The following is a 16,108-nucleotide window of genomic DNA, read 5'->3' as shown; positions in this document are numbered from 1 at the left end:
ATTGTGTGCCTGTATTGGAACACAGAAACTAAAAACACAGTTGATCAACTAAAGGAAATACTAACGTCAACAAATAAGGTGCTGATCCACTACGACCCTAATAAAGAAGTTTCACCTACTGTGGATGTTTCACCAGTGGGACTAGGAGCAGTACTATCCCAAATCACAGAAAAAGGTGAGCAACTAGTAGCATTTACTTCGTGAACATTAACCACAAGCAAACATAATTACGCCCAATTAGAAAAAGGATTGGTAATAATTTTTGGTGTAAAAAAAATTCACCAATATCTTTATGGAAGAAAATTCACCCTGATCACAGACAACAAGCCTCTTAGTTTAATCCTGGGGCCACACAAAGGTAAACCAGTATTAGCTGTGGCCAGAATTCAATGATGGGCCATGCTACTCATGATGTATAACTATGATATAAAACATAAACTGGGAACACTCAACAGCCATGCCTTATCACACATGCCACGACCCAAGACAGAACAACGAGAAGAAATTATTAAATGGACAGCAGGGGCAGCAACCATCAACCAATAACAACTTCAACAACAGCCCAGATGATGGCAAAGGAAACCTGAAGAGAGGCAACATTAAGCAAAATCCTATACTTCACCCTTAATGGGTGGCTCGAATCTGAAGTCATTCCAGGAGATCTAAAACCTTACCACACATGCCACCATGAACTATCAGTCAAAGAAGGATGCTTACTATTGGATACCCATACAATTATTCCAGCCAAATGGCAAACTACCTTGTTATCAGAACTGCACCACAACCATCTGGGAATGGTACGAATGAAAGCACTGGCCCGGATGCATGTCTGGTGGCCCTCCATAGACAGATACATTGAAACAACAGTAAGAGAATGCAAAATATGTCAGTCAATGCAGCCAAAAATGCCGCAAGCCAAAGCTAACCCATGGAAATGGCCATCCAAACCCTGGCATCAGATTCATGTAGACTTTGCTGGACCATTCATGGGTGAGACCTTCCTAATAGCTGTGGATGCACATTCCAAATGGCAGTAGTTTCACAGCTGAAAAATGGCAGATCCCACGATTTACTGTCTATGAGCTATCTTTGCCACTTATATATTGCCTCATGGATTAGTTACAGACAATGGGCCTCAATTTACATCAGAACATTTTTACAAATTTACGCGCCACAACAATATCAGACATATTTTGTCCGCATCCTACCACCCAAGTACTAATGGGGAAGAAGAACGTTTTGTACAAACATTCAAAAAAGCAATGAAAACCATGAAACTTCTAAACGCCACTTAAACACACAAAATCGCAGCTTTCCTATTGGATACAGAAACAATCCACATTCTACCACAAAACACACACCAGCAGAACTCATGTTTGACTGCAACCTGCGGATCTGGGTCTCGATTGGAAAAAAACAGTATCGCCACAAACCTTGGAACATTGGAAGTGGATGAGAGAGTTCTGGTACAAGATTATAAACAATATAAAGACCATGGATGATAGGAGTAATCATAAAAATTGAGCCCCTGCTCATATTTTTTTCTACTGGGGACAGATTATGGAACCGACACATTGTCCAATTACGAGTATTGACTGACACTAAGGCCTATGAACTGCCTCATGAACTGGAGGAGGTGGAACCAGACCTGCTGTGGCCTAACCCGACCATCCCACCCCTCAGGCTGAGTGGGGGTGGGAGAAGAGACAGTCGCGGTGCCGAGGAGTCCAGTGAGGAGTTCAGTAACTGAGACACGCAGCCAGGAGGGTGTGAAGACAAGAGTTGCTGCCAAGGTCAGCGAAGATGGGCAGTTGCTGCCGACCCAACTATCTATAGATCCTGAGCAAAGACCGGCACAGCAGACCACGCCGAGGCATTCCAAAAGAGAAAGACCATCTGAACGCTTTAAGGCCTGATTATTATTAAATACTTTCCCTTTTATAATTATAATTACTCATGAAATGTATTCTAATTCTCACTTGTAGTCCTGGGCCCGATGTAATCTTATTAGTTCAAAGGGGCCCAGTCAGCATTTATCCCACGGGGGTGGGGATGGGTTGAAAGGGTGTTGGGTATAAGCCCACCCTCTGCTGGACATCATGACGCCCATGTCATGATGTCACCCTTCCATATATATAACCCTGTGTGTCAATAGCGAGGTTAGTCTAGTAGAGGTTAAGGATGAGAAAGATTCATGTCTCTGAGTCTTAATTGTGTGAGTGCATATTTCTTCTCCTTTCTTCTTCTTTGGCTTGGCTTCGCGGACGAAGATTTATGGAGGGGTAAATGTCCACGTCAGCTGCAGGCTCGTTTGTGGCTGACAAGTCCGATGCGGGACAGGCAGACACGGTTGCAGCGGTTGCAGGGGAAAATTGGTTGGGGTTGGGTGCTGGGTTTTTCCTCCTTTGTCTTTTGTCAATGAGGTGGGCTCTGCGGTCTTCTTCAAAGGAGGTTGCTGCCCGCAGAACTGTGAGGCGCCAAGATGCACGGTTTGAGGCGATATCAGCCCACTGGCGGTGGTCAATGTGGCAGGCACCAAGAGATTTCATTAGGCAGTCCTTGTACCTCTTCTTTGGTGCACCTCTGACACGATGGCCAGTGGAGAGCTCGCCATGTAACACGATCTTGGGGAGGCGATAGTCCTCCATTCTGGAGACGTGACCTACCCAGCGCAGTTGGATTTTCAACAGCGTGGATTCGATGCTGTCGGCCTCAGCCATCTTGAGTACTTCGACGTTAGGGATGAAGTCGCTCCAATGAATGTTGAGGATGGAGCGGAGACAACGCTGGTGGAAGCGTTCTAGGAGCCGTAGGTGATGCCGGTAGAGGACCCATGATTCGGAGTCGAACAGGAGTGTGGGTATGACAACGGCTCTGTATACGCTTACCTTTGTGCGGTTTTTCAGTTGGTTGTTTTTCCAGACTCTTTTGTGTAGTCTTCCAAAGGCGCTATTTGCCTTGGCGAGTCTGTTGTCTATCTCGTTGTCGATCCTTGCATCCGATGAAATGGTGCAGCCGAGATAGGTAAACTGGTTGACTGTTTTGAGTTTTGTGTGCCCGATGGAGATGTAGGGGGGCTGGTAGTCATGGTGGGGAGCTGGTTGATGGAGGACCTCAGTTTTCTTCAGGCTGACTTCCAGGCCAAACATTTTGGCAGTTTCCGCAAAACAGGACCTCAAGTGCTGAAGAGCTGGCTCTGAAGGGCAACTAAAGCGGCATCGTCTGCAAAGAGTAGTTCACGGACAAGTTGCTCTTGTGTCTTGGTGTGAGCTTTCAGGCGCCTCAGATTGAAGAGACTGCCATCCGTGCAGTACCGGATGTAAACAGCGTCTTCATTGTTGAGGTCTTTCATGGCTTGGTTCAGCATTATGCTGAAGATTGAAAAGAGGGTTGGTGCGAGAACGCAGCCTTGCTTCACGCCATTGTTATGGAGAAGGGTTCAGAGAGCTCATTGCTGTATCTGACCTGACCTTGTGGTTTTCGTGCAGTTGGATAACCATGTTGAGGAACTTTGGGGGGCATCCGAGGCGCTCTAGTATTTGCCAAAGCCCTTTCCTGCTCACGGTGAGTGCATATACAACAACTTTTAATATGTATTCTTATGTACTCTGTATTTTTCAATGAGGTACTTCAATTTCAATAAAAATATTGAAAAAAAGGCCTGTAATCAATGTAGCAGTACAATGTTGATTTAATGTCCATTCTAAATAGCCATACCTCCACCAGCGTTGTCTCCGCTCCTACCTCAACATTCATTGGAGCGACTTCATCCCTAACATCGAAGTACTCAAGATGGCCGAGGCCGACAGCATCGAATCCACGCTGTTGAAAATCCAACTGCGCTGGGTAGGTCACGTCTCCAGAATGGAGGACCATCGCCTTCCCAAGATCGTGTTATATGGCGAGTTCTCCACTGGCCACCAAGACAGAGGTGCACCAAAGAAGTACAAGGACTGCCTAAAGAAATCTCTTGGTGCCTGCCACATTGACCACCGCCAGTGGGCTGATATCGCCTCAAACAGTGCATCTTGGCGCCTCACAGTTCGGCAGGCAGCAACCTCCTTTGAAGAAGACCGCAGAGCCCACCTCATTGACAAAAGGCAAAGGAGGAAAAACCCAACACCCAACCCCAACCAACCAATTTTCCCCTGCAACCGCTGCAACCGTGTCTGCCTGTCCCGCATCGGACTTGTCAGCCTCAAACGAGCCTGCAGCTGACGTGGACATTACCCCTCCATAAATCTTCGTCCGCGAAGCCAAGCCAAAGAAAAAAGAAAAGAAATGTAATTACACCATTAGGTCACCAGGGGTCATCCCAGTTACCTTGTATATAAAGCAGTCCAGGGCTTTATATACCTTCCAGGTTCGTCATGCAGAGACAAGACCTCTTAGTGTACATATTTTAGTTGATTAAAGCTGTCTTATACTCACACTGCTGGTGTGGTTATTGTCAGTACAACTCATTCCTGACTTCCAACCCATCACATGAAATCTTTTACTTATGCTCTTGATAATTCTTTTTTTTTCCTGTTCTTGATTCTTGGTCTATTTATTTTTCTCCCCATGCAGCTTAGAAGAGAGTGATTGATTTGCAATCCTATAGTGAAATTACCAAATCTAAAATAGTCATAATGACAATAAAAAACCATGAGTAAAATTATAAGGATATGAGGGGAATGGTTTTCTGATTGATTCCTGATAAAAGGTTTTAGTCTTGAAACACCAATTGTCATTTCAGATTTAATGTTTTGCTCTAAAAGTTGACCGTCTATTGCTCTCCATGGATGCTGTCTGACTTGTTAAGTTCTGTGAGTGCTGCTTCAGTTTTCCAGCATCTACAGACTTCTTGTATATCTCTAATTTACATAATACCTATAACAGCAAGTACACTTCAGAGGAAAATGTCAGGAGAAAAATGCCACTAAGCCACAAAAGAAAGATATTTAGGGAAATTACCAAATTATTGGTCAGAGAGACACCTTCCCCTATGAGTCACACACCATTCAATACTGTGATTCCCCCCAAGCTGATGGCTAAACTTCACCAGCTTGGTATCAGCTCATCCCTCTGCAATTGGACCTTGGACTTTCTGACTAACAGGCCTCAATCTGTTAAATTAGACAATCTCTCCTCCTTCAGTCATCCTGAGGCATGCCTCATAATCAAGTTTGCAGACGACACCACAGTGTTTGGCCTGATCAGAGGGGATGATGAGAAGGCCTACAGGTATGAGTGCGGTAAACTACTATATATGTATTTGGATGTGCCTGGATCTGCGTGGACACGTCCCTTGCTGTCTGTGCCTTAGGTCCTCCCACTGATCCCTGAATAAAGGCGACTGTGCTACAGACTCCTTCTCAGACCAGGGCAGTTGACCAACATGGGCAGACATCCATTCTATTGTGAATAAAAGCCTATCAGTTTCTCTACAACTTCTGAAGTTATTGATAGTGCATCAATTTTATTCACAAGTTTTTTTGATAATGGAACAGATCCTGAAGCCAGAAAAGCTGAACCTCGACCACAATGGCCTGACAGATTCAACAGTTTCGATCTCTGGCTGCGTTGCTTCAAAGCATTCCTGTAGGCCTCTTCTGCTATTGTCCAATCAGAGGAAGATAGGCTGCAAGTACTGTATTCCTAGGTCAGGCCCCTGGTATACTTGATGATCAGGGACGCCCAGTCGTACCCAGCAGCAATGGCCAGTAATGGAGGAAGGTAAATGAGGTTTATGCTAGGTACCTCCTGGTTCTCCGTAAGCAGCGACTGGGGAGTCGAGCGCTGAGTACCTTCGAACCGTGCGAGCTCTCGGACAGGCATGAGACTGCAAGGCAGTGACAGCCAGGGTGAACATGAAGGACCTGATCAGAGACACCTATGTCACGGGAAAAGCCTGTTGGAGCAAGGTGAGCTCAATCCCTGACTGTAAACCCGTTGCCACCAAAAGTAGCTGATACAGCGTCAGGAACAGGGCCATTATTAGGTTGAAGGTACAGTGGCTTCTGAAGCCAGCACCAGCCCCTGCATAAAGTGGTTGAGCTAGTGGACACTTTAGAGGTAGCCCTCCAAAACATGGGCGCATACTCAACTGACTCGTGGTTATCGCAGGTGCTGCCATCTTGGGAAATGGGAGGGCAGCACCAGCAACCTGACCACAGCTGCTGTACTTGGCAAGCACCCGAAGTGCTACTTCTGCGGTCTGCTAAAACACCAGAAAAAATGCTGCCCAGCGAAAGTTGTGGTTGCACTAACTGTGGGACACCATGCTAAAGTGTGCAAATCCGGGTCACCCTCTAAACCCAGCAGCACTGCATGCGGACATTGGGGGCTACCATGTTGGATGCGGCCATCTTCCCAATCCACCAACGTCATGTGCTGGCCATGGAGGCCGCCAACTTAGAACCAAACGCCTGAAAATTCCAAGTATCTACGGAGACCGACAGTGACTCAACACTGGCCTCCAGCACGCTAGACCAGGGAAGCACTCACCAACTCGCCACATCGATGATGGACATTGAGGTAAATGGTCATATGACAAGCTGTCTGTTCGACAGTGGGAGTACGGAGAGCTTCATCCACCCCGACACAGTGCAGCATTACTCACTCACAGTAGGGCCAATAAACAACTCGTTGGACTCAAACAGCAGATGTCCCCGGCTACTACGTAGTGACTCTGACTGTACGGGAAACAGACTACAAAGACTTTGAACTACTTGTGATGTCACATCTTTGCACAGCCATGCTGCTGAGGCTAGACTTTCAATGCCACCTTAAGAGGGTCACAATGGATTACGAAGGGCCCCATTCCCCCCCCCACCACTGTCTGTAACCAGTAGTTTTTAAACTGCTCCTTGCGCTCCACCCATGGAAACCCCCTGGCCTCTCCTTTCATCGTTTCCAGCCTGCAACTCACAGATAGCCTTCTGCACACGACTTGCGCCCTTTTAACCCTCAAGATTACCCCTCCACCTCTGTTTGCTAACCTCTCACCCGAACGTAAACCCATTGCCACCAAAAGTAGCCGATACAGTGCCGGAAATAGGGCCTTTATTAGGTCTGAGGTACAGCGGCTTCTGAGTGAGGGGATCATTGAAGCCAGCACCAGCCCCTGGAGATCCCAAGTAGCAGTAGTAAAGAATGGGGCGAAACACGGAATGGTCATCAACAACAGTCAGTTTATTAATAGGTACACGCAGCTGGACGTGTACCCTCTCCCCTGCATATCCAACACAGTAAATCAAATTGCTCAATATCGGGTATTCTCCACTATCGACTTAAAGTCGGCTTATCACCAGCTCCCTATCCGTGTGGAGGATTGCCAATTCACTGCCTTCGAGGCAGATGGCCACCTTTACAATTTCCTGAGGGCTCCCTTTGGAGTCACCAACGGGGTCTCAGTCTTCCAGAGGGAGATGGGCCACATGGTAGACCAGTACAGGCTGCAAACCATATTCCCGTATCTGGACAACGTCACCATTTGCGGCCACGACATTCAGGATCACAACACAAATCTCCAAAAATTCTCCAGGCCAGCAAACTCCTTAACCTTACAACGAATAAAGATAAATGTGCTTTGCCGTCCTTGGCTGTGTTGTAGAGAACGAAGTCATTGGCTCTGATCCCAACTGCTTGCGGCCCCCTTCCCCACAGCTTCAAGGCTCTGAAAAGATGCCTGGGTTTTTTCTTACCATGCCCAGTGGGTCCCCAATTATGCAAACAAGGGCCCACCCCTCATCAAATCCACTTCTTTTCCCCTGATGTCAGAGCCCGTGCAGCCTTCAGCAGCATCAAGGCAGACATTACCACGGCTGAAATGCATGCAGTGGACGAATCCACCCTATTTCAGTTAGAGAGTAATGCGTCTGACTTTGCTCTGGCTGCCACCCTTAACCAGATGGGCAGACCCATAGCCTTCTTCTCCCACACCCTTTAGGGCCCCGAAATCCAACATTCCTCTGTCAAAAAGGAGGCCCAGGCCATTGTTGAGGCGGTACAGCAATGGAGACACTACCTTAAGGGCAAAAGATTTACCTTGCTGCCTGACCAACATGCAGTCATATTCATGTTCAACAACCAGCAGCAAGGTAAAATCAAAAACAACAAGATATTGAGGTGGATAATTGAACTTTCCACCTACAATTATGATATCTTTTACTGACCCAGGAAAATCAATGGACCTCCAGATGCCCTATCACGCAGAACAGCCCCCTTCTCAGTCTAGGGCAGTCGACCAGCCTGGACGGACATTCATTCTCTTGTGAATAAAAGCCTATCAGTTTCTCTACAACTTCTAGTCTTTGAAGTTATTGATGGTGCATCAACGAGGTCCAGCACCTGGCCACATGGTGTGCCACCAATAACCTGGCCCTTAACAGCCAGAAGACCAAGAAGGTCATTGTGGACTTCAGGCATGCTGGGAACCACACTCATGTCCATATCTACATCAATGGAACTGTAGTGGAACATGCATCAAGCTTCAAATTCATTGGTGTCCACATTTCCAACGACCTCACCTGGCCCCTGAACTCCTCCATCCTGATTAAAAAGGCACAACTGTGCCTTTATTTCCTGCAAAGCGTCAAGAAAGCTTACCTCTGTCCCAGTATACTAAAGAATTTTTACCACTATACCATTGAGAGCATACTCACCTACGGCATCACAGTGCAGGATGGCAACTGTCCTGTATCGGACCATAAAGTACTCTAATGTGTGGTGAAAACTGCCCAGTGGATTATTGGCACCCAATTGCCCACTATTGAGAACATCTATCAGAAACACAGCCTGGGCAGGGCAAAAAATATTATCAAAGATGCATCTGATCCCTTTCTGGCACCAGGTGTCCAGGATCTTGTTACCCATAGTCAAAGGGATTAATTTGTTTTGGGTTAGGGGCATTTTAGGGGACAACCTTACTTTTATTTTTTGCCACATTCAGATTATATGGTTTAGTATCGGGTTGCCTGTTTTTGCATTATTAATTTAGTATCCCATTTGTAAATAATTTCTCCTGGTATCTCCTCCCCTACCATGTGTAGACCAATTTGTGCCCAGGAGGGTAAACTGTCCCCCTCAAAGAATGAGGCGATAAACCTCACCTGGGCCATCCAATAATATTTTTTTTAAGTCTGGGAGTCTCATTCCTCCCAGGCTATAGTCCCAGGTCAATTTTTTCCATGGAGACTCTAGCTACTTTATCCTTCCACAGGAATTGTCTGGCTCATTCGTTAAGTGTCTTGAAAAAGCTCTGGGGTAACAGTATGGGAAAAGATTTGAAAGAGGTATTGGAGCCTTGGCATCATACTCATTTTAATGCAGTCAACCCTGCCTATCAACGTTATAGGCAGGTGCATCATCCTGCATAGGCCATCCAAGTAGGGGGAGATAATTCAATTTATATAAATTTTGTAAATTCTTATATATCTATATTCCCAAATACTTAATTTCCTATTGTAACCACTTAAATTTACTCTCCCATTGGTATTTCTCGTACTTCCCTTTTGTTAGCTGCAATATTTCACTCTTATTGTCATATCCTCCAGAGGACTGTTATTGAGGGACAAAGTAGGTCTGCCTGTGGCCCTGCCGCTATGTAGTGACATGGAAGGGGGAATCACACGTAAATTCATTTCAGCTATGTATCTCCTGTCCCAAAACAAGAGCTTGAAACCGGGTCTCCATCAAGCGAGACAAAGGTGGGAGTCAAATCTAGGAACAATTCCTGAACGATGCTGGTCCGACTTCTGCCAGGACAGCATGAAGGTGGTTATTAACGCCAATTATTGGCTGGTGCAATACAATTTTTTGCACCAGCTCTACTTTACGCCGCAAAAATTGCACAAGGTCAAACCAGAAATCTCAGAATTGTGTTTTAAATGTGGCGTAGAAACAGGAACTTCTGTGCATTCAACGTGGCTATGCGCCAAGGTGAGACCCTTCTGGGTGGAATTCGGGGACATTTTGAAAAAATTCACAGGGGTGGAGTATTCGCAGGACCAGCGCTGTTCCTGCTGGGGGTTATTATGGAAGTGATTCCAAGATTATCTAAATACCAAATTCAATTCATGAAGGTCGCCTTGGTGGTGGCCAAGAAATGTATAATGGTTACCTGGAAATCTGACTTTCAGCTAAGCACAGCAATATGGAACACGGAGATGCAGAGTTATATTCCCCTGGAGAAAATTACTTACAACTTAAGAGGGAATATGACATATTCAATGAGGTATGGCAGCCATACTTTCTCAATAGGAATTGCAGGATCTCACAAGCCCTGAAATACTGAGAACAAGGAGACAATTTGGAAGTCCTGCCAGCTCCCCCTCCCCCTATTTTTTCCTCATGCTTTTGTATTGTTATTTTTAATAATTAATTTTTAAGATTTTACCTGGGTTGAACAGCTCCCAGACATCCTGCGCTCCGACAAGCTCTTTCATCTGTTGACTTTTTGTAAGCAATAATCCATTTGGGCACTCTCCAAAGCTCTTGCAAAGACTGTTGGCCCCGACATGTCTAGCATGGGACAGAGCTCCAATATTTTAAATAAGATCTGTTTTAAAGTGTTTGTATGTGATCTACTCCAACAAATCTTTCCCAATTTATCTCCCAAAAACATATCTATATACTCTGTCACATTACATTGTAGGGATACATACAAATTAACCATGTTAGGAATCAGTGAAACTTTTAAAAGGGCTTTTAAAATAGGTTGTGTTAAATAAACACAGGAGAATTTATGTACATAGGAACACGACAATAAAATTTATACAAACCTCAGGAAGTAAGTTGAATAATTGGACCGTTCAATGATACGTGTTTGTTGGAATTTAACTGTCTGCTTTCCTCTCAGAGTCCATGTCCATCAACAGAATCTACACATCAACATACAAGTTTTGACCCTGCTTATACCAAGTCTGGATTTGTCCCCAGCTATCTTTGTCAGTATTAACATAAGAGACATCACTGTAGTGAAAATCATTCAATATCCTTTCAATGTGCTGATAAATTTAGAACCTTTCCCCACAAAGATGCATATTTTGTGACAATGGTCAAACATCAATTTCACTAAATTTACTAAATCAATAGACTAAGTCAACCAATTCATATATTTAACAACAGACAGGCTAAACACAGCACAATCCAAGGAAAGGGTTGCATCAATCAAATTGCCACAAATATAAAGAATTAGTATTCAAGAATAAATATTTACAAATTGCGTGTGGACAGAATTGATAACTTTTAACTAAGTACATACTGAAGTGAGTAAATGCATAAATTGCTGGATCAGGGTTGGCATCAGAACAAGTCTTAGTGGGGGGCATTAGAATAAACATGGGCGGCACAATGTAACACTTAAAAATTCGCTCAGTGGAGAGGGTGGTGGTGGTGCCTACCTGAGCCTCAGTTGTCCTTCCGATGTAGCAAATGTGCTGTTTATATGGCATGGAGACGAGCGATACTAGTAGTACGGGTGGAGGCGGAGGGTTACTATACCTCATTTGGGAGGGCGATGGCTGTGAGCAGGTGGGGGGAGGTCACAATACCTCATTTGGGGGGCAATGCCTGTGAATGCTCCCCCCCCTCCCCCCCCCCCCCCACATTCTGGATTAACTTGGCAAGTCCCGCCACGTCTTTTGGAAGCATAGATATATAACCAACATTTCAGGCCTGCACTTCACGAGTGGGTGGGTACATGACAAAGGGTTCAGGCCCAAAACGTTGGTTATATATTGTTACCTCCTATGGATGCTGCAGGACCTGTTGAGTTTCTCCACAATCACAACATCTGCAGACTTTCTTGTTTCATAAACACTGAAGTGAGTTCAACACTCAACACTCCACTGTGTAACTGGATCATGCGGGTAAGAACATCTCCTCTACAATCTCCATCAGTACCAGAGCACCACAGGGCTGTGTTCTTAGCCCCCTGCTCTACTCACTTTATGCCTACGACTGTTACAACAACACCATCTACAAATTTGTTGATGATTCCACAGTAGAGGGTTGTATAAAGAAAGGTGATGAATCAGCATTCAGGAGGGAGATTGAAAACTTGGCTGAATGGTGCACCAATAACAACCTTGCACTCAATGTCACCAAAACTAAGGAGGTGATTGTTGACATTAGGAAGGGAAAACCAGAGGTATTCAATCCAGTGATCATTGGGGGATCAGAGGTGGAGAGGGTAAGCAAATTTAAGTTCTTGTGAGTCATTATCTCAGAGGATATTTCCTGGACCCAACACACAGATGGCATCGTGAAGAAAGCACGTCAGTGCCTCAACTTGCTCAGGAATTTGCAGAGGTTTGGTATGACACCGGAAACTCGGGCAAACTTCCACAAATGTGTGGTGGAAAGTGTGCTGACCAGCTACATCATGATCTGGTATGAGACACCATTACCCCTGAGCATAAAGCCCTTCAAAAGGTAGTGGACACAGCCCAGGACATCACAGGCAAAACCCTCCCCTCTATCGAGAACATCTACATGGAACCTTGCTGTGGGAGAGCAGCAGCCATCATCAATGATCCACACCACTCAGCATATGCTCTGCTTTTGCTGCTGCCATCAGGAAAGAGATATAGGGTGCTACAAGACTCACACCACCAGGTTCAGGAATAGCTGCTACACCTCCATCATCAGACTCCTCAACAACAAACTCAGTCAGGGACTCATTTAAGGATTCTTATTTGTTCACTTGTAAATTGATTTTTTTTAAATTCTCTCTGTATTGCACAGTTTGTTTCAATTTGTTATCTGTTTACAGTCATTTGTTTGTTTACTTATGTACAACCCGCAGGGTTGTATGTGATGTCATGTATGTACTGACAATAAATCTGAAATCGGAGTTGTTCAAACCATATCGAGTTAGAGAGCTGTGTATGTAAGTAGTATTTAAAAATAAAAGAAATAGAATATTATGTATAAAGGATTATGGGGTAATATAAATGATTATGGGGCTTTTGCTGTAGAAGTAGGCTAACAAAAAGATAATGTTTTCGTAGGGAGTAAAGTCAAATAATTCAGTTGCAGAGACTTTGTTATCTATGACAAGGATGGGAAGGATTAGCTGCAGAGACATTCCACAGCTGCTGGGATGTCATTAATTGTGACAGGATGGGAGTGCAAGCCTTGAGATAAGGGTCACAGAAATTCTTTGTGAGTTACTGGTAGGCTGAACAAGGGAATTGCTACAGATTCTAATGAATGAAAAACGCATGAAGCTGTTTCCAAAGAGTAAAAACTTGTCAAGCTGCACATAGGCATCTGTCCAAAAGACTATATAAATCAGCACCTGGATACTGTAGTGAGGACTCAGTACAGGGAACGAGTCACTGAACTCTTCCTTGTGCTCCCTTTCTCCCGTTAGCGTTACTAATGTTGTATGTTTAATTGGTTCTGCGGTTCCCTCCTGAATGTTTTGTTGACAGCACCGGCTGACTTTCACAGTTAAAGGGAATAACAGATTAGTATTTGTCCAGTAATTGTAAGCACAATAAATTATTTTTAAAATATTGAGTTGTAAATTTTGTGATCCTTGACAAGGGTCGCCACACCTCAAACTGTTTCAGTGTGAATTCAGGAATGATAATATCATAGGCATGGGACAAGGAGGAGGAAGGAGGGGGTTGTTACCTTGGTACAGCGAAGGTAAAGTGAGGGCGTGGCCATGCTGAGTGGATGTGTTTTTCTGAGCTCTCTGAGGAAAAAGTGCTAAAAGACGACCAAAAAGTGTTTTCTAATAGAATTTTGAAAAAGCGGGTATACTACATTCAATAATCACTATCGAGAGGCGCGCAACTTCAAAGGTTGGGTGAGCGGCCCGGCGAGGTGAGGTGAGGTGAGCGGCCTGGCGAGCGAGCGACGCGGTGAAGGAGTGGGACTTCCAGGCTTTGGCTCAACAGGCTTAGGCGAAAGCAGACGAGGAGAAAGGTAAGCGGCATTATTTTAACTCAGTCATGCCTATGGGGTTAGTGCTTTGTACTGGGTGTCAGATGTGGGAACCATGGGTGAGTTCCACCCTCCCAGATAGCCACATCTGCGTCAGGTACACCGAGATGCAGTTCCTTAAGGACCGAGTTGGGGATCTGGAGCTGCAGCTTGAGGGCCTGCAGCTGGTAAGGGAGAGTGAGGAGTTAATAGATTCAACTTTCAGGGAGATAGTTATCCCGAGGCCAGATGTGTCAGGTAAGTGGGTAACTGTCAGGGGAAGGAAGAAAAATGCCTGGAAAATGGAGAGCACACCTGTGACTACCCCTCTCAGCAACAGGTATATTGTGTTGGATGCTGTTGAGGGAGATGACCTGACAGAAGCTGACCGCAGTGACCAGGTCACTGGCACTGAGCCTGGCACAGTGGTACAAAAGGTAAGGAGGAATGCAGTAGTCATTGGAGACTCCATTGTCAGAGGTACAGACAAGAGATTCTGTGAGCCAGATAGGTATACCCGCATGGTGTGCCTCCTCCCTGGTGCAAGGGTTCGGGATATCTCAAATCAGGCCCAGAGTATTCTAAAAGGAGAGGGAGATCAGCCTGATATCTTGGTACATGTGGGTACCAATGACATAGATAAAAAGAGGGAGGAGGTACTGAAAAAAGATTACAGCGAGCTCGGATGGAAGCTAAGAAACAGGACCGCCAGGGTGGTGATCTCTGGATTGCTACCTGTGCGAAGTGCAACTGAGGACAAAAATGGAAGGTTAAGACAAATGAATGTATGGCTGAGGGGCTGGTGTAAAAGACAGGGTTTTGGCTTCTTGGACCATTGGGATCTCTTTTGGGGAAAGCATGATCTTTATAAGAAGGATGGGTTACACCTAAACCCAAAAGGGGTCAATATATTGGCAAGCTAGGTTTGGTACAGCCGTCAGATGCGGTTTAAACTAATTTGGCAGGGGGATGGGAACCTGTATGATAGGGCAAAGGACAGGAAAGATAAAATAGGAAAAGTTAGGTTAGGCAGCGAAAGTAAAAAATCAGAAAAGGATGGTGAAAAAAGCAAATCTGAAGGCTTTATATCTTAATACAAGAACCATTTGGAACAAGGTAGATGAATTGGCTGTGGAAATTGAGACAAACAAATACGATTTGATTGGGATTACTGAAACATGGCTGCAAGGTGGGCAAGCCTGGGAACTTAACATCCTGGGGTATACAATATTTAGGAGGGATCGGCAAGAAAGAAAAGGGGGTGGAGTAGCATTAATGGTGAGAGAAGGGACCGACACGATTGACAGGAAGGATATTAACTCGGAAAATGCGGAATCTATATGGGTAGAACTGAGGAATAGCAAGGGGCGGAAAACGTTAGTGGGGTGGTATATAGTAATGTAGAGGTGAGGGAAGGCATAAAAAGATAAATTAGAGAAGCGTCCAATAAGGGAACAGCTGTCATCATGGGAGACTTTAATTTACATATAGATTGGACTAGCCAAATTAGTAAAAATACTGAGGATGAGGAATTTCTTGAATGTTTGCGGGACGGTTATCTTGACCAATATGTCGAGAAACCAACTCGGGAGCAGGCCATTTTAGACTGGGTATTATGCAATGAAAAGGGGCTAATCAGCAATCTTGTTGTACGAGGCCCTTTGGGTAGGAGCGATCACAACATGATCGAATTCTCACTCGACATGGAGAGTGAAGAAATTAAAACTGAGACTAAGGACCTGAATTTAAATAAAGGGAATTATGATGGTATGAGACAGGAGTTGAGTAAGATTGATTGGGTGGTGTTTATGGGGGGGTTGACGGTGGATAGACAATGGAAAGTATTCACAGATCTAATGGAAGAATTGCAGAAATCGTTTATACCGGTTTGGCATAAAAATAAACCAAAAAAGGTGACTCAACCTTGGATAACAAGGGAAATTAGAGACAGTATTAGGTCCAAAGAGAGAGCATATCAATTGGCCAAAAAAAGTACCAAATCTGAAGACTGGGAACAGTTCAAGATGCAGCAAAGGAGGACAAAGGGATTAATCAAGAGGGGAAAAATAAATTACGAAAGTAAGCTTGCGGCAAACATAAAAACCAACTGCAAAATCTTTTAGATATGTCAAGAGGAAAAGATTGGTGAAATCCAGAGTAGGTCCCTTGCAGTCAGAATCAGGGG

At 44.9% G+C, this 16,108-nt stretch overlaps 1 long non-coding RNA gene across 5 annotated transcripts in view; it reads right to left on the bottom strand.

The window, feature by feature from the left end:
- The window catches only part of LOC138755160 (uncharacterized), a 37,860-nt gene that overhangs the window by 6,441 nt on the left and 15,311 nt on the right, over positions 1 to 16,108 (bottom strand). For all 5 annotated transcript variants that reach the window (XR_011352074.1, XR_011352073.1, XR_011352075.1 and 2 more), the window contains 2 exons: positions 10,767 to 10,865; positions 10,382 to 10,506 (listed from right to left, as the gene is read on the bottom strand). This is a non-coding gene — a long non-coding RNA (uncharacterized lncRNA). The remainder of the gene's footprint in view (positions 1 to 10,381; positions 10,507 to 10,766; positions 10,866 to 16,108) is intronic.

This window comes from Narcine bancroftii, chromosome 2 (assembly GCF_036971445.1).
Source record: "Narcine bancroftii isolate sNarBan1 chromosome 2, sNarBan1.hap1, whole genome shotgun sequence".
Classification (NCBI taxonomy): domain Eukaryota; kingdom Metazoa; phylum Chordata; class Chondrichthyes; order Torpediniformes; family Narcinidae; genus Narcine; species Narcine bancroftii.
This window is presented reverse-complemented; position numbering and strand designations above follow the sequence as displayed.